This window comes from Hyperolius riggenbachi, chromosome 8, assembly GCF_040937935.1.
Source record: "Hyperolius riggenbachi isolate aHypRig1 chromosome 8, aHypRig1.pri, whole genome shotgun sequence".
In the NCBI taxonomy this organism is placed as follows: domain Eukaryota; kingdom Metazoa; phylum Chordata; class Amphibia; order Anura; family Hyperoliidae; genus Hyperolius; species Hyperolius riggenbachi.
The window spans coordinates 113,143,131-113,163,041 of NC_090653.1; positions in this window are offsets into that span (position 1 = coordinate 113,143,131).

The window sequence follows — 19,911 nt, forward strand, 5'->3', positions numbered from 1 at the left end:
CCATACAGCTGTAAAAAAAAAGTTAGCCAATATGTCAGAGTCTACAATACTTAAGTGTGTGTGCACATGTGTGTGCACGGTGTGTGTGTCTGTAGACTTGAACAAAGGCAACATAAGATTTCACAGGTGGATTTTATCATTATTTTACTTCCTGTGGCACCACTGTGCCTTGAGAACTGGGAAGCACAATACAGGGAGGTTTTTTCTTTACCTCTCAAGAAAGCCAGTGTGTCAAATTTATATTGCATACAGATCAAACTATGTAGCCATTTGACAAATATCTTCTAAGGCTGGTTTCACAGTGGGACGTTACAGGCGCAGGGGTGCCGCGAGGCACGAAGCAAACCAAGCGGCCGCTTGGGGCCTCAAGGTCTTAGGGGCCTCGGCGGCTCGTGATGTCGGAGTGACGTTACGGTTTTCCCACAGCCCCGTGGGGCTGGCAGAGCAGAGCAGAGCAGGGCTACGGGAAGATGGCCGCCGCCAAAGCCCTGCTCTGAAGACTATTTATGTCTCCAGTACAGGGCTTCGGGTGGCCATCTTCCCGTAGCCCTGCATTCAATCAGTGTGGGAGATTGGAGGAGGGAGGGAGCTCCGTGGGAACTGTGCGCCTGAGGAGCCGGCCGGGAGATGGGGAGAGAAGACTTCTGTCAGTGCAAGGTGAGTAAATTCTTTTCTTTTTGCAGCCCTAATTGCGTTTGATATCTGCTGAAAATGTGCCCAAATTGCGTTTGATTTCTGCTGAAAATGTGCCCTAATTGCATTTGATTTCTGCTGAAAAATGTGCCCTAATTGCGTTTGATAGCTGCTGAAAATGTGCCCAAATTGCGTTTGATTTCTGCTGAAAATGTGCCCTAATTGCATTTGATTTCTGCTGAAAATGTGCCCTAATTGCGTTTGATAGCTGCTGAAAATGTGCCCAAATTGCGTTTGATTTCTGCTGAAAATGTGCCCTAATTGCGTTTGATTTCTGCTGAAAATGTGCCCTAATTGCGTTTGATTTCTGCTGAAAATATGCCCTAATTGCATTTGATTTCTGCTAAAAATGTGCCCTAATTGCGTTTGATTTCTGCTGAAATGTGGCCCAAATTGCGTTTGATTTCTGCTGAAATGTGGGCCAAATTGCGTTTTATTTCTGCTGAAATGTGGGCCAAATTGCGTTTGATTTCTGCTGAAATGTGGCCCAAATTCCGTTTGTTTTCTGTTGAAATGTTGCACAAATTGCATTTGATTTCTGCTGAAAATGTGCCCAAATTGCGTTTGATTTCTGCTGAAAATGTGCCCTAATTGCGTTTGATTTCTGCTGAAATGTGGCCCAAATTGCGTTTGATTCCTGCTGAAATGTAGGCCAAATTGCGTTTGATTTCTGCTGAAATGTGGGCCAAATTGCGTTTGTTTTCTGCTGAAATGTTGTACAAATTGCGTTTTTATTTTCTGGTGTCTGGGGTAACTGTAGCTGCATTTATTATTTAATGGTCATAGTTGGCTATATTTGCTGTGCTATGGCTAAACTCCGCCTATATGTCATGGCCACGCCCATCACGCGGCGCGCGCCGCAATCACTCCCACATCCATTTTCCCTGCAAACAGCCCCGCCTCAATCCACCATCCCGCGCCACCCACATGTCATGGCCACGCCCACTTATGCTGGATAGCCACACCCATTTTTGCCGGATAGGGCTTCTTCCTACAGTCCGCTTGGGGCCACAAAAACCTTAGCTGCACCCCTGTACAGTCGCACGTTAGAGCAGCCTGTAACGCACCCCCACTGCACAGCAATGGTAAATGGGCTGTTCACAGTGCCCACGTTGCGTTACACAGTAACGCTTCACGTCAAGACAACGTACTGCATGCAGTACTTTATACGCAGCTAAGCCACGTTAGACTGTTTGCACATGCTCAGTACGGGTGTTTTTTTATTTTAGGGGTGGAGAGAAGGCGGGGAGAAGCCGCTACATAGCCAGGCACATGGCTACTTATTATTCACTGTACTTGCAGTGTTTACATCCTGGAGTGGCCGCTGATTGGCTGACGGGACCACGTGATGTGGAGAGCTCCGCTCACGTGGTCTCCGCAGCGCCTCCGACAGAGCAGGCGCAGCAAGAGCTGCTTGTAACGCAGCTCTTGGCAGCGTCCTGCTCCAACACCACCAGGCGTTGCGTTAGGGGCACGTTATGTGCCCTATAACATCTCCCCTAAACGCAACGTCCTGGTGTGGAAGAGGCCTAAAAGTTAATTTGCAAAATTTGTCTATGGCATTCATAGATGGAGTGTGCTTTAAAGAGACTCTGAAGCGACTCTAAGTCCACTTTTTTAACTTTTAATAAGAGCACTAGAAGCCCTGCTAAACTGCCACATCCCCACTGCAAAATGAGGGGTTTATACACCCCAAATCCCCTGTGCAAAAACCACGACTTTCTTGGTTGTGGATTTTGCTGTTCATGTAATCAGAGCTTTGAGCTGCAGCTCTGCCTCCATGCGTGTCAATCTGCCGGCGAATCTCTGCCTCTCCCCCGCCCCTCTCAGTGAAGGAAGACAGAGGAGTGGGGAGAGGCAGCGATCAGCGGGGATTGACGCGCAAAGAGTCAGAGCCAGGGCCGGGCCGAGGCATAGGCTGGAGAGGCTCCAGCCTCAGGGCGCCGTGTAGGAGGGGGCGCATAATTCATTCAGCTTTTATTCCTAATTGTGTTTGAAGCAGAAAGAAATAAGAAAAGGGGATACATGGCAGTGACTGCAAGCCAGATAACTAGATATTAAGGTGTTGGGGAGGTTGTGGGCCCTGTGGCCCTCTTAGTCTAATAGCAATCAGTGTGTGACGGCTGGGGTGGGAGGGATGGAGGGGCGCACTTTGGTGTCTCAGCCTTGGGTGCTGGAGGACCTTGTCCCGGCTCTGGTCAGAGCTACAACCCTAAGCTCTACCTCAAGCAGGAAGTGCTCCCCAGACTCAGCAGCGGGGATTTGGGGGGTATAAACCCCTCGTTTTGCCATGGGGATGCAGCAGTTTAGCAGGGCTTATAGTGCTTAACATTTTTAAAAGTTAAAAAAGTGCATTTAGACTCATTTCATAGTCTCTTTAGCTGTTATTTGGAAGGCAAGGGGGAGGGATCAAGAGCCCACACTAGTGTAGTATCTTATTGTTATGTAGTTGTGAAATACTTTGCATGAAATAATACTCACAAACGTGGGTTACTGATAAGGCAACCGCTGTACAGGAAAGTAGGGAGCTTAGGTCTGACCCACACTTGGCTTAAGAAGTCACTCTCTGTAGATCAGAAGAGAAAGGAGTAACCTCCACCAAGGATGTACAAAACTTGCAAAGAATGATAAAACAGAGGTGCCAAGAAGGATATTATATGCTAAAAAAAGTTGAAAAAGGAATGTAGAGATTTACTTACCTCTAGAGATTCGCCAGAGAACTTGTTAACGCAAACTTAGCTGGTTCAAGTTCTCGGTAAACCAAAAACACTTAGCGAGTTCGACCCAGCCCCTATACTACATCATTGGGCTAAACATTGACCCTCTACATCACAGTCAGCAGACACATGCCAGCCAATCGGGCTGCACTCCCTACTGTAGCCCCCCCCCCCCCCTTATAAAAGGCAGCAGCGTCGGCCATGTTCTCTGTACTCTGTGTGCTGCTGTATTAGTGAGAGAAGGGAGAGACATTGGAGAGATAGGGAAAGCGATAGTTAGGAGGTCCTTGCTGATATTTGTTGATGAAAAACACCCCAAAACAGCTCTTTTGAGAGCCAATGTTCTTCTGATATGTGTGTGCCACTGCCACTGCATATACAGCCCTTTCTCTCGCAGCTGGCCCTTACTAATTGCTGTACTGTGCCAGGCCCAGCAAATTCAGTGCATACCTTTCACTGCCTCTGTGTCACTGCACGTTGTATTATACAATACCACCACCAGTCAGTGCATACCTTTTCCCTGCACCTGTGTGACTGCACAAGTGTATTATAGCAGCAGTCAGTGCATACCTTTTCCCTGCACCTGTGTGACTGCACAAGTGTATTATAGCAGCAGTCAGTGCATACCTTTTCCCTGCACCTGTGTGACTGCACAATTGTATTATAGCAATAGTCACTGCATACCTTTTCCCTGCACCTGTGTGACTGCACAATTGTATTATAGCAATAGTCACTGCATACCTTGTCCCTGCACCTGTGTGACTGCACAATTGTATTATAGCAACAATCACTGCATACCTTTTCCCTGCACCTGTGTGACTGCACAATTGTATTATAGCAGCAGTCACTGCATACCCTTTCCCTGCACCTGTATGACTGCACAATTGTATTATAGCAACAGTCAGTGCATACCTTTTCTCTGCACCTGTGTGACAGCACAATTGTATTATAACACCAGCAGTCAGGTCAAAAAAGTGTTCAGTACCTCACCTTTATCAAAATGAATGAGGCATGGATCCCGGAGGGCTACTGCCTGCCCGAAGACTAAAGCTGGCCACACACGATACAATAAAATGATCTGATTTTACGGCAATTCGATAAAAATGATTGTATCTCCCGGAAAAAATCGAAAGCTTTTTTTTTATTCAACTGAAAAATCCCATCAGATTTCCCATTTTCCTTCGATTTTTACTGATCCGGAATGCCAGATATGTTTCTTCCATCTTTCTAAAGATTGCATGGTGTGTGTTAGATTGTCAATTTATTAATATACACACCCTAGCAATTTTGTCAGAGTTTCCAAACATTTTTTTATCATAATTGGGGAAAAATTGAACATTCATGTGTGGTACATTGGTCATATTTTTGAAATGTTACCAACAGTCAGAAAAATTGATTGCAATTCTTAAATTGAACAGATATTTAAAAAATTGTATGGTGTGTGGCCACCTTAAGTCAGTCCCCACACAGCATCTCTGCCTGCCAGCCGCTGCTGCCTGCCCCAAGACTGAGTCAGTCCCCACACAGCAGGTCTGCCTGCAAGCCGCTTGACTGCCTTCTCCACCACCAACAGGGTCCAGGACTCCAGGTGGATTCCTGAATTAAACATAATAATAATTTTTCTGGTGCGTGTACATGCCTGCCTAATTTTTCTGGCTGCACTGCGGCTGCAACAACAAAACAAAAGGCATGTACATGTGTTGATTCCCCTTCGTGATCGTTACCTTGCCGCGGTGAAAGGGCTTGCGTATCACAATGAAGCAATGACCGGCTACAGTATATGAGTGGGTTGGGGGGCACACCTGACCCAAGATAGTAAGGTCTTTGCTTCATTGTGGACAGTTGTTCTGTCATTGAGCTACCTCAGCCCGACCATATGGGCTTGAAAACGGCCATCGTGCACCAGTCCAGCACGGCCATCACTACACAAACAGCTGTTTGTGGTACGTTACATAGTGAGTTTGGTCTGTCGGTGTGAAGCAGTACACTTCTTACACTAACTGCTGAACCATGTATACACACACACAAGATGTTTTCAAGCACTTTAGGCCTCCAATTTAGCAATGCAATGTGATGTCTTCCTTTTAGGGACTATAACCCTGCTGTGCGTCAAATCCGTAATTTTCCCCTGGACTTTTGGCATGTATCCCACTCCGCCATGCCCCCCTCCAGGTGTTAGACCCCTTGAAACAACTTTTCCATCACTTTTGGGGCCAGAAGCAGTGTTTGTAGTTTTTCAAGTTCGTCTACCCATTGAAGTCTATTGCGGTTCGAAAAGTTTGCAGGTTCGCAAACTTTTTCAGAAGTTTGAGTTTGAGGTTCGCGAAAATTGGAGGTTTGAGCCATCTCTACTTACCTCCCCATTGATGATACAATATTGTCAGATTCAAGACACTATTGTATACGCCAAAAAGTGACGTTTTTTGCAGGTATGACCCTCTTCATCAGGCAAAATCAAGGTGCAACTGAATTGAGCTCTGTATTAAGCCAAGCACCTCTTGAGGTGCTTGGATTAATACAGAGCTTGTTTTGGTTATTACTGTCCACCACTACCTTCATTTTTTAACTGCTGTTAGTGCATATTATTCTTCTTGGCACCTCTGTTTTACCATTCTTTGCTTTAACTGTTAGGGCTGTCTTATACTACATGCAATTTTGCTGTGTTTTCTGATCCCATGCAAATAGTATGCAAATTTCAAAGCACACGGCCATCAGTAAAATATTAAAAATCACAGGAACCCTGTTGTGCTAGTGTGATGCCATTGCGATGCAATTTTGCCTGATCCTCTGATCCTTGATTCCTTTGAAACCTTTGTGGTCTTTGAGAAAGCAGTAGTTACTCCACCTGTTCTCTGCAAATCATTTGGTATATTACACGTGAGCACAACTCCTTTAGGGGTGAAACACAGTGTTTGCTGACAGCCAGCATCTGGTGCCAACCATCTGTCTTCTAACAATGTGATGCAATTACGATGCAATTTTGCCTGTTCGCAAAAGTTTTGCATGCTGCATTTTTTCTGCATTTTCTCCCTGTGTTCTTAAAATCTAGTAAATATTGCAGCAAGATCACAGCAAAGTCACATTGTAAAATTGCAAAAATCACATTGCGCTTGCAATTGTGAGTTTCAGTGGAAAAGGGTCAATAGGGTCTGTTCTCACTGTAAAAATGCAAACACAAATTCAAAACACCCAAGAACATGCAATATGTTTGTTTTCTTTCAGACTTTAAATGCAAATGTGAATGTTATGCACAGCCTGTTAGCAATAATATAGCAAGCTTTAGTTGGAAACTTGCATTTCTATGCTAATTTTGCATGCATGCATCAAACAGATGTGCTGAACCACTTATCCGCAGGACAAAGCTCAAATTGGAGGCACTGCAAAGGGAATACTATGTATGGGGGGGGGGATACAAGCACAGGGGGGAGGTTATTATTTGACTCCTCTGTCTCATTTACTCATCACGTTTTTGTTTTTTTTGTTTTGTTTTTTTACTTTATTTGTAGAACAAGTATCAGTTACAAATAACAAACACTAGGTTCCTGCGCTCTGGATCACCCGTAAAAAATGAATTAAATGTGCTCTCAGCTGCTACCCTGGACTGTGGTTCCCCAACCACACAAATGATAAAATCTAGTTACAATAAAGTGCAGGGTGCGCTTTAAGGACTCGTGAGGCCTTGTAAAAATAGATAGCAAGATTACTGTGCAAGATATTTAATAATAAATCTGTTGTTTAAAACAAGTACAGAATCAATATAAGATCAATAAGCAGGATCCTGCTCACACCACGTCATTCACACATACATACACAACTCAGCACGTCAAAAAGCTAGTTCCATGGATTGAGGGAACTCTCCTCCGTGACTTATAAGAAGTGATATGATACAACTGTCAACTTCAGCCCTTGAAAACAGCTGCATGCGTCAATGATGGTCATAAGAGCATAGATGAATTAAAAAGTTCCAGTCCTATGGATTAAATCTGTGTTTGGATCGTATTACTGATTATACCAGCTTCGCTTAGTGTTCAGTCTATAGGCTTACCCCCTCCGTAGTTGGCAGCAGGGGACCTTTGAAACGTAGTTCCTTGCGGTGTCGCCCGCTATGCAGAGGATGATGTAGCAGTCTATATGTCCAGGACCGCTCGATCTCGGGTGCCCCGGCCGGCGGCAGGCCGAGAGAGTCTGTGCGCTGCAGTAAACTTGTGTTCAATGCGCTGGGACAGGATGTCCCGGTCCTGGAACGCAACAACTTCCGCGTTCCGCGTACAGCGTGAGGGTAAAGGAAATCCAGCCCCCGGATGTGTTCAGCGGTGACGTCACTCTTGCTTCAGCCAATGCTTACGCGTTTCAGAAACTTGACGGTTTCCTTCATCAGAGCTAGGCTTCCAGGGGCACATAGATACCTTTATTCGCTGCGCTTGTCAATTGCTGCCCATAAAGGGGTGGCTATATTTTGATTGACAGGTCTAGACTCCAAATGATGACAACCTCCGCAATGCTATATACATTCTCATTTCTAGGGGAGAATAATGTATTCATATTGCACGTGCACCAACCATTCCATACACACACAGATACATACTCAATTAATCAGTGTATCAAACCTTGATTCGGATGTATATAATTAGATGTATGGAAAAAGTACAATTATTTACTCATGGCTTTAGAAAAATATATATATATTACAATTAAATAGACTCAAATTATGAAATAATAATTGAGAAAAAATAATAAAGAAAATTTCAATATTATATACATCCAAATATTTAGTGACCCACATCAATGATAGGATAAAAATTAATAAGAATAATAGATACAGCCCATATATATAAATCATATTCACTTGGCCTCCTGACAGTAACATAGTACTTAAAAAGTGCATAGGAACAATAATAATAAAAAAAAAAAATTTTTATAAAAATTTAATAAAAAATTTTTTAACAAAAAAAATTTTTTTGCACATAGATGCTGTATATTATACATAATGTCCCCCTTCAACTTATTATGGGGCTGTCTCAATGGCTAAAATATTCACAACGCTAGGCCATAGACCCCAATGAATCCCCAATCATTTTAAAAAATATATATATATATGTATATATACACATAACCTCTATCTCTTGTCATATATCAACACATAATGAAGCAAACTGAATAGAGAATACTGAATAAAGCATAACGTTCCATTTTTCACTACCTAATGGGGTTTTATCTGTCATATATGTCTAATTACACCTAATTTGTATTCCTAATCAATTGAACGCATATAATTCAAGGTCATGGTTTAGTCCCATTGGGGTCAGGCTCTCAAGTTGGTAAATCCAGAATGTTTCCAATCGTGAGAGTTGTGTGATGAAGTCTCCTCCTCTCCAGTGTCTCACCACTCTCTGTACACCACAAAACCTGGTGCCCATAACTGAGCTAGAGTGGTGAACCTTATAGTGCAAAGATAGTGGATGTCCAATAAATCCCTTCTGGATATTTTTACAGTGTTCTCGTAGACGTTCCTTGAGTGGTCTTTTGGTCCTTCCAACATAGTGTTTGTTGCATGGACACGTTAATGCATAAATTACTCCAGCCGTATTACATGACATATTGCCCCGGATTTTGAACGTTGTACCCGTATTCGATGTTATGGTCTCATTAGTTGCTGTTATTCTAGTCTTGGTTTCTTTACACATCATACAATAACCACAGTTCCTGAAACAATCTTTTTCTTTGATCATCTTTGGATTCTTGACTGTAGGTGCTACCAGTAGGCCCAAATTTGGTGCTACTGGTAGCACCTACAGTCAAGAATCCAAAGATGATCAAAGAAAAAGATTGTTTCAGGAACTGTGGTTATTGTATGATGTGTAAAGAAACCAAGACTAGAATAACAGCAACTAATGAGACCATAACATCGAATACGGGTACAACGTTCAAAATCCGGGGCAATATGTCATGTAATACGGCTGGAGTAATTTATGCATTAACGTGTCCATGCAACAAACACTATGTTGGAAGGACCAAAAGACCACTCAAGGAACGTCTACGAGAACACTGTAAAAATATCCAGAAGGGATTTATTGGACATCCACTATCTTTGCACTATAAGGTTCACCACTCTAGCTCAGTTATGGGCACCAGGTTTTGTGGTGTACAGAGAGTGGTGAGACACTGGAGAGGAGGAGACTTCATCACACAACTCTCACGATTGGAAACATTCTGGATTTACCAACTTGAGAGCCTGACCCCAATGGGACTAAACCATGACCTTGAATTATATGCGTTCAATTGATTAGGAATACAAATTAGGTGTAATTAGACATATATGACAGAGAAAACCCCATTAGGTAGTGAAAAATGGAACGTTATGCTTTATTCAGTATTCTCTATTCAGTTTGCTTCATTATGTGTTGATATATGACAAGAGATAGAGGTTATGTGTATATATACATATATATATATATTTTTTTAAAATGATTGGGGATTCATTGGGGTCTATGGCCTAGCGTTGTGAATATTTTAGCCATTGAGACAGCCCCATAATAAGTTGAAGGGGGACATTATGTATAATATACAGCATCTATGTGCAAAAAAAAAATTTTGTTAAAAAATTTTTTATTACATTTTTATACATTTTTTTTTTTTTTTTATTATTATTGTTCCTATGCACTTTTTAAGTACTATGTTACTGTCAGGAGGCCAAGTGAATATGATTTATATATATGGGCTGTATCTATTATTCTTATTAATTTTTATCCTATCATTGATGTGGGTCACTAAATATTTGGATGTATATAATATTGAAATTTTCTTTATTATTTTTTCTCAATTATTATTTCATAATTTGAGTCTATTTAATTGTAATATATATATATTTTTCTAAAGCCATGAGTAAATAATTGTACTTTTTCCATACATCTAATTATATACATCCGAATCAAGGTTTGATACACTGATTAATTGAGTATGTATCTGTGTGTGTATGGAATGGTTGGTGCACGTGCAATATGAATACATTATTCTCCCCTAGAAATGAGAATGTATATAGCATTGCGGAGGTTGTCATCATTTGGAGTCTAGACCTGTCAATCAAACTATAGCCACCCCTTTATGGGCAGCAATTGACAAGCGCAGCGAATAAAGGTATCTATGTGCCCCTGGAAGCCTAGCTCTGATGAAGGAAACCGTCAAGTTTCTGAAACGCGTAAGCATTGGCTGAAGCAAGAGTGACGTCACCGCTGAACACATCCGGGGGCTGGATTTCCTTTACCCTCACGCTGTACGCGGAACGCGGAAGTTGTTGCGTTCCAGGACCGGGACATCCTGTCCCAGCGCATTGAACACAAGTTTACTGCAGCGCACAGACTCTCTCGGCCTGCCGCCGGCCAGGGCACCCGAGATCGAGCGGTCCTGGACATATAGACTGCTACATCATCCTCTGCATAGCGGGCGACACCGCAAGGCACTACGTTTCAAAGGTCCCCTGCTGCCAACTACGGAGGGGGTAAGCCTATAGACTGAACACTAAGCGAAGCTGGTATAATCAGTAATACGATCCAAACACAGATTTAATCCATAGGACTGGAACTTTTTAATTCATCTATGCTCTTATGACCATCATTGACGCATGCAGCTGTTTTCAAGGGCTGAAGTTGACAGTTGTATCATATCACTTCTTATAAGTCACGGAGGAGAGTTCCCTCAATTCATGGAACTAGCTTTTTGACGTGCTGAGTTGTGTATGTATGTGTGAATGACGTGGTGTGAGCAGGATCCTGCTTATTGATCTTATATTGATTCTGTACTTGTTTTAAACAACAGATTTATTATTAAATATCTTGCACAGTAATCTTGCTATCTATTTTTACAAGGCCTCACGAGTCCTTAAAGCGCACCCTGCACTTTATTGTAACAAGTATCAGTTACAATCAAGTCACATAGCCCTCAGAACCTCACATGGGGGAATAATATTGTACAATGCAACCTTGGCAATACATCATATAAACATTGCAAGAAGGAACCTTTCAATTTTAATATTGTAACTATCAGGCACATTCAACATGTTGTATCAATAAAACACAGTGAAGGCCTGTATGTTTTGCCTAAAGGCCAGATTCTGAACAAAACTAAGTAATTTTACACTGACTTAAACTGATATCTTTTAACATTTTCTAACAGGAACAAGTAAACATTAAAAACAATAGCAATTAAAATCAAAATCTGAACGAATTTCCAGAAATAAAAAGTGTGATCACAGTTATGACATGTACCTTTGATATTCTTTGGATCTTTATAGTTCATCTAGGTTTTGTTAATAATGTGTAATATTAATGAAATTGGTCTTTACTGGTCATAACAGTTTCTTCAATGCTCTGAATTGTGTTCACCTTCTTAAACAACTTAGTGCAACGTTTAACATATGAGGCACTAAAGTTTTCTTATATTGCTTGATTTAAGTAACATGCATAAGAGCACACCAAGGCTTATTCTCTTTCTTCTGAACAGAAACCCATCTACATATCTCCTGCACCTTCATTCAAAACCCTACAAAGGCGCCTGGTATAGCCAAAATTCCAAATTCGTCCTCAAGGGGCACCTGGTGTAGGCAAAATTCCAGATTTGTCTACAAAGGGTGCCCGGTGTAGCCAAAATACCAAATTCGGCTACAAAAAGGTGCCTGGTGTAGACGAAAAGCTAGTTTTAATTTATAAAAAGGGTGCTGTTATAGGCAAAATTTGTTGGGCTATAAAAGGGCACTGGATACAAAGGTGGACATAGGCCCGTGCAGACCATGCAACAGGGGCCCCATGTCCTCTAGGGCCCATGCAATTGCACCAGTTAGGGCCAGATTATCCTCTAGGCTTTTCTTCATGTATTTCTCTTTGAAACTCAAGAGAAACATTGATAATGACTTGTACCCCAGTCATATACAAGTTTAAAATGTGTGCTACATTAATACAGTGCCTACAAAATGTGATCTAGGTTCATGTACTTTTATCTTATCAGCATTGTTTGAATCCAACTATGATCTGTTATGACCTCACCCACTTACAAGGGGCCATGCTTCCTGTATTTTGCACAAGGGCCCATCCTTAGCTTTGTCCGCCACTGGCTGGATATAGTAATCACTTTCAGGATATAGTAATCACATAAAGTTCAGAGAGTTGATAGCTGAGGTGAAGAAGCGATAGACCCAAACCTCCTGGCCAAAAGGAGCTGACTGAAGACGCGGTAACCTGGATGTGAGGCATCGTTGGCGATCCACAAAGCCCTGGAGCGCAGTTTGGAGTGGTAGAGGAGGTCCAGAGGGGGTAGTGGTTTTCCGATGATCCTCTCCACTGATCTTATGACCCTCTGTAGTTTGTGTCTGTTGCTGGCAGTTGTGCCTGCATACCAAACCAGGATGGAGGTACAGATGACAGATCTAATTGTGGCAGAGTAGAAACTCGTCAGGAGTTTTTGGTCATACCTAACTTCTTCAGTTTGTGGAGGAAGAATAGCCTGTGTTGGGCTTTTCTGTAGGTGGAGGTGACATTTGTTCTCCAAGTTAGGTCATTGGAGATGGTAGTGCCCAGGAGGCGTGCACAGGGGACTCTTTAAACTTCAGTGTCATTGATGCAGATTGGAGGTGTGGGGGGCTGCATGCTTCCTAAAGTCAATGACCACCTCAACAGTTTCTGCAGTGTTGAGGACCAGATCATTCTCCCTGCACCAGTGACAGATCCTATCCGCCTGGCGGCACTACTCCCGCTCATCGTTTTTGGTGATGAGACTGTCGTCAGCAAACTTGATCACTTTGACAAAGTTTGCAGTGGATTTGCAGTTGTTTGTGTATAGGGAGAATAGGAACGGTGACAGTACACTTCCTTGCAGGGCCCCTGTGTTGGTGGTCCTTGGTTGTCAGAGTATAGCTCTTAGATTCACGACCTGAGATTTGTTGTGAGGAAGTCTGTGATCCACAAGTATAGGGTAGGGTGGACCTTGAATGCAACAAGGTTCTGCAGAAGTATTTGGGGGCTGATGGAGTTGAACGCCGAGCTGACGTCTAGTAGGAGGATCCTGGGGTATGAACCCGGCCTGTCCAGATGGTCATAGACAAACTCCAGGCAGGTGTTTATGGCTTCATAATCTGTCCATTATGCAGCTGATAATAAAATGAAGACAATTTCAAAATACTTCCTGTTTCATGGCTACCTTTGACCAAAGTCTGGATCTAAATTTTTGTTCTTTCCTAACGTAGACTAAATTAGAATCTTGGCATTCTTGACTGAAACAGTAAACTACTGGTCAAAAAATTATCTGCAAAACTTATATGACACTTTAGGTATAATTGCAGCGTCATGGAAATTTGCACATTTTTAGCGTATACTTATATATAACAATTAAATCTATAAAATATGTATGAGTCTGTATTAGGCTTGGAGAATAGAGTTACATAGTACCAGTTATCTCATAAAGAGCTGGAAGCAAAAATATTTTTTTATTTTTTCATTAATAGGCCTATACAACATCAAAATCCTTAATTCTACAGGCATAGCAAATTTAACAATAACATTCTCAAAAGAAAATATTTTAGCAGGCTATTCCATCCACATGTCCAAAAATTAACACATATAATACATTACTTCAAGACAATAAGTTGAGCCATAGAAATAATTCCTCATGCCCTTTTAAACTAGGGGTACATCCAGAACCACTGGTATATAGTACGCCCATATCTTGTATTTTTGGAAAGTAATTAAAGTTAACTTGCAAAAAGCTGTTCAAGGCAGCTTTGACCTTCATCAGTAAGGGACAGTATGTAAGGGCTGGTTCAGACGGACGTTTGGAGGCGTCGTGTTCATTGGCGTCGCGGCGGCAATGCGTTCGGGCTTTCAGCAGCGTTCGCATTGCGTTCGGATGCGGTCGCGTTTTTTCTTCCCGTAGGGGAACATTACCCGTCACGGTTAACCGCCCCTGGAAGCTACATGTAGCTTCCAGGGGCTCCTTGAACGCCAGGGAAAATCGGGACCCGAACGCTGCGTTTGTGTAAACGCGCGTAAAAGCTTGGTACAAACCTTCCCATTCACTTGAATGGGAGCGTTTAACGCCAAGCTCCAAACGCTGGCGGTAAACGCTGCACAAACGTCCATCTGAACCAGCCCTAACACTATTTGCCGGGCTTAGACAGTACTAATATAGGTCTACTAGTCAAGTTATGTACTGCTAGAATTTTGTTTGGGTAGTAAACCAAAAGGAACATAAAATCCCTTTGCTGAAAAATAATAGCAACTTTCACTAAAGCCGATTTAAAACAGAAGATTTGTGTAAGCTATTACTTCCATGTGTCCAGAATACAGAGGAGTCATAGTGAAGGAAATAATTTGTGGCCTTAATTAAGCTGCAGTCAGAACATCTGGAAATGTGTTCATAAAGTAACATGCCACCAGTAGAACAAAGACATGTGAAATGAGCTATGTGGCTCTCTACACTATTTTTTTTTTTGGCATTTTTAGTGGACAAGACATGCTTTTAGCATTAGGAGAGCTCAGTGAATGCCCCTTTCAACAACTGAGTGAAAAAGCCCATACTACAAGTTAAAAGAGGTCAAACTACTAGAAAGTTGGATGCATGATACACTTTCTCGTGGCTCCTTGATTTTTGCTGAACAGATAAACATTGCTCAAACTTTGTATGCACAGGAGCTCTGAGATGTGTTTAAAAAGAAACATTAAAAAAAAAATAGATTCAAGTTTAAAAATACCTTTAAATGTGTAAAATTCCTAATTTCTCCCTTTATAGAAAATCACTTAAAAAAGACAAAGACAAATAACAATTATATCATGCTTTTCTCCTGGCGGACTCAAAGCGCCAGAGCTGCAGCAACTATGACGTGATTTATAGGCAGTAGCAGTGTTAAGGAGACTTGCCTAAGGTCTCCTATTGAACCATGGTCGCCTGTGTCAGAGGCAGAGCCCTTAACCATTACACTATCCACTCACTAGAGATGGCCTGAGCCTCTGATTTTCAGTTCGCGAACCTTCACCAAACGTTCGATTCGTGTGAACTTTCGCGAACCGCAATAGACTTCAATGGGGAGGCGAACTTTGAAAACTATAAACATTTATGCTGGCCACATTTATGCTGATGGAAAAGATGTTTCAAGGGGTCTAACATCTGAGTTTTTGCATGAATGAGTGGGATAGATGCCAAAAGTCCCGGGGAAAAATCTGGATTGGACGCAAAGCAGCATTTTAGGAGCAGAAATCACATTGAATGCTAAATTGCAGGCCTAAAGTGCTTTAAAACATCTTGGCCCTGATTCACAAAGCGGTGATAACTCAGTTATCACGCCTAAAAGACTTTAGGCGTGATAAGCCGTGCAAAGCTGAGTTATCACCGATTTGTGCTGCTCTTCGCGCGAAGCTCCCGCGCGCAAAGTCCCATAGGGCTCAATGGACACTGCGCGCGAAGCATGGTACACTGCGCGCGCAGCGCGGTGCGCTACGCGCGCAAAACTTTGCGCACGGGAGATCGCGCGAGTTTCTTCTTATCACGCCTAAACTGAGTTTAGGCGTGATAAAGGGCTTTTCACAGGCGTGCAAACACTTTGCACCGCTTTGTGAATCAAGCCCTTTGCATGTGTATACATCAATCAGGGAGTGTAATTAGAGTACTGCTTCACACTGACACACCAAACTCACTGTGTAAAACACCGCAAACAGCTGTTTGCGTAGTGACGGCCGTGCTGGACTGGTGCGCACCATGGCGAGATTGCTCTTCCTCACTCAGTGATGTCAGGTAATGTCTGACTGCCTTATCAACTTTCAATGGTTCTTTCTCTACCATTGTTAAAGCTTACATCTATTTTTTTAAATACTTGTTCTGCTTGCTGTACAGTACCTGCAATGCAAATCTTTTATGGAGAGCAAGTCTGACATTGTGAGTGACCACTGGTAATGGCCGGGGAATCCTGGTTCGATTCCGGTCCGAGGTGGGAGCCTAAGAAACGGCTACCACCACCACACATCCAAGGAAGGCAGCAGGCACGCTGTGGGCAAAGGAGCAGGAACAGCTACCACACATCCAAGGAAGGCAGCAGGCATGGCATGCACGTCCCGAGGTAGTGACCAAAAGGAGGACTTTGGAGGCCCTGCTGTAAATGACACTGATAGACTGTACTACCTGTAACGAGAATCTGTTATGGAGGGCAAGTCTGCCATCCATTCAAGTGAAAGGTATGCACTGACTGCCAGGTATAATACAATGTGCAGTCAAAGATGGAGTGAAAGGTATGCAGTGACTGCAAACAGCTGTTTGTGTAGTTACGGCCGTGCTGGACTGGTGAAGCATCGGACTAAAGAATGTCTGCATGTTTGACATCACCATGATATCACTGGAGTGTCCTGTCCTTGCCTGTGTGGACATGGTGGATGGATTACTGGCAGTGGTACCTTTATTGCGTTGTGCAGTGACATCACCCTTAAACACATTGTAAAGAATAGTTGCCAGCCTTGTTCTGCATGTGCTGCATCCTTTCTGCCTTCTGGTGAGTTGGTAACATGTCTGCCACTTTGTGCCTATACCGAGGGTCTAGTAGCGTGGCCACCCAGTACAGCTCATTACCCTTGAGTTTTTTTATACGGGGGTCCCTCAACAGGCAGGAAAGCATGAAAGACACCATCTGCACAAAGTTGGATTCAGACATACTATCCATCTCCTCTTGCTCTTCCTCAGTGACGTCAGGTAAGTCCTCCTCCTCCCCCCAGCCATGAACAATACCACTGTAATGTTGAGCAGCACAAGCCCCCTGTGACGCTTGCTGCGGTTGTTCTTCTGCCGCCACCTCCTCCTCCTCCAAAGAAACACCTTCCTCATCATCCGAGTCTGACTCCTCTTCCCCACACAACTCTTCCTCCTCCTCCCCCCTCTGTGCTGCCGCAGGTGTTGAGGAAACATCTGGTTCTGTTGAAAATTGCTCCCACAACTGTTCCTCCCATAACGGTTCCTCCTCCACAGCTTGATCCACCACTCTACGCACGGCATGCTCCAGGAAGTAAGTGTACGGGATCAAGTCGCTGATGGTGTCTTTAGTGCAACTCATCAGGTTAGTCACCTCCTCAAACGGCCGCATGAGCCTGCATGCATTTCGTGTTGGGCCAGAACATTCCCATCTCCCCAGATTGTGTCCTTTTACTGTAATTTTACAGGTACTGGGTGACGCTTTCTCCTATTCTAGCAGGTGAGAGAACATGACCAGGGTTGAATTCCAGCGAGTCGGGCTATCACATATCAAGCTTCTCACCGGCAAGTTATTTCTCAGCTGAATGTCTGCAAAGCATGTCATGGCCGTGTAAGTCTGCCTGAAATGCCCACCCAGCTTCCTGGCCTGCTTCAGGATGTCCTCTAAGCCTGGGTACTTTGACACAAATCTTTGAATGACTAGATTCAGCACATGTGCCATGCAGGGTACATGTGTCAGTTTTACCAAATTCAAAGCGGAAAGGAGATTGCTGCCGTTGTCACACACCACGTTGCTGATCTCCAGCTGGTGCGGTGTCAGCCACTGATCCACCTGTTTGTTAAGAGCAGCCAGAAGAGCTGGTCCAGTGTGACTCTCCGCTTTGAGGCAAGACATGTCTAAGATGGCGTGACACTGTCATACCTGGCATGCAGCATAGGCCCTGGGGAAATGGGTCTGTGTAGCTGGAGAGGAGATCGCAGCACTAGTAGAGTTGAACTGCCATTTAACCAAGGAGGAGGAGGAGGACAATAGCGCGGAGACGGATCTAGGTGGGGGGGGGGCAGACGGGTCTCTTGCCCCAGGCGAAGTTTGTTGAATTCTTAAAAGGGCTGCAAAATTTGGATGGGGAATGGCAGTTTAGGCGCCAAAACCTGACCTTTAGGCGCCAAAACTGGATGGGAAATGGCAGTTTAGGTGCCAAAACATGACCTTTAGGCGCCAAAACTGGATGGGGAATGGCAGTTTAGGCGCCAAAACCTGACCTTGCCCCAGGCGCAACTTGGTCTAGATCCGTCCCTGCAATAGCGGAGAGGATGTAGCAGGAGGAGATAGAGAGGAGGTGGCAGGAGGCCTGCCTGCAAGCCGTGGAGGTGTCACAAGTTGGTTCGCTGCACAGCCACGTACTCCCTGCTTGCCATCGGTCAAAATGTTGACCTAATGGGCTGTGTAAGTAATGTAGCAGCCCTGACCGTGCTTGGCAGACCAGGCATCCGTGGTCAGGTGAACCCTTGACCCAACGCTGTGTGCCAGAGATTACACCACTTTCCTCTCCACTTCACGGTACAGTTTGGGTATTGCCTTTTTAGAGAAATAATTGCGGCCTGGTATCTTCCACTGCGGTGTTCCAATGGCAACAAATTTACGGAAGGCCTCAGAGTCCACCAGCTGGTATGGTAACAGCTGGCAAGCTAACAATTCTGCCAAGCCAGCTTTCAGATCCCAGGCAAGGGGGTGACTGGCAGAAGTTGGCTTCTTCCACTCAAAGATTTCCTTCACGGACACTTGGCTGCTGTGGGCAGAGGAGCAGGAACCACTCAAGAGCAGAGGCGGAGTGGCGGAGGGTGGCTATGAAGGTGCTAGGGAGAAAGTGGCTGAAAATGCTGCACCTGAAGGAGGAAGAGGAGAAGGAGGGTGGCTTTTCTTTTGTATGCTGCTTTTACTCAGGTGCTCTTCCCATTGCAGTTTGTGCCTTTTCTCCATGTGCCTTCGTAAGGCACTTGTACCTACGTGGGTGTTGGCCTTTCCACGGCTCAATTTTTGGAGGCAGAGAGAACAGATGGCATTGCTCCGTGCGGGGGCAGACGCACTAAAAAAATGTCCAAACCGCTGAGCCCCCCTTGGGTGATGGCACTATGGTGGCATTAGCAGCGGACGTTAAAGGGCATGTTGGCTGGCTGTACATAGGTGGCGATACATGCTGCCAGACACTGCCACCAGCTGTTTCTGACGACACGCTCCCCCTGCTTCTTTAAGGAACTCGTCTCCTCCTACTCCTCTCTGACTCCACCTCTGAACTGTCCCCCTGTTCATGTCCTCTATTGGGAACATACGTGGGATCCGTATCATTGTCATCATCATAATCATCCTGCCCAGCTTTGTTTGCCTCAGACACCTCCAAAACTGCACCAACAGCAGGTACTTCATCATCCCCCTCTGCACACATTACGTTCATAGTGTCGCCTAACTCAGACATATGAGGTGGTGTAACTTGCTTAGCGCCTTCATCTGGTTGTAACAATAATGGCTGTGCATCAGTGATTTCCCCACCAAATAACTCCTGCAAACTGTCAAATGTAGTGGATGTGGTACTTGGAGTAGTCAACCGCATCCTGACAATCTTGGGAGTTGGTGGGACATGCCTTCTTATGAGCACTGTAATTTGGTCCAGGGCTGCACGAAATCACATCAGCATGACCTCGCACAGACCTGCCAGGTGGCCTTCCTCTGGGTCTGCCTCTACCTCTTCCTCTACATGTTTTGTCAGTTTAGTCTATATTGGGGGGGGGG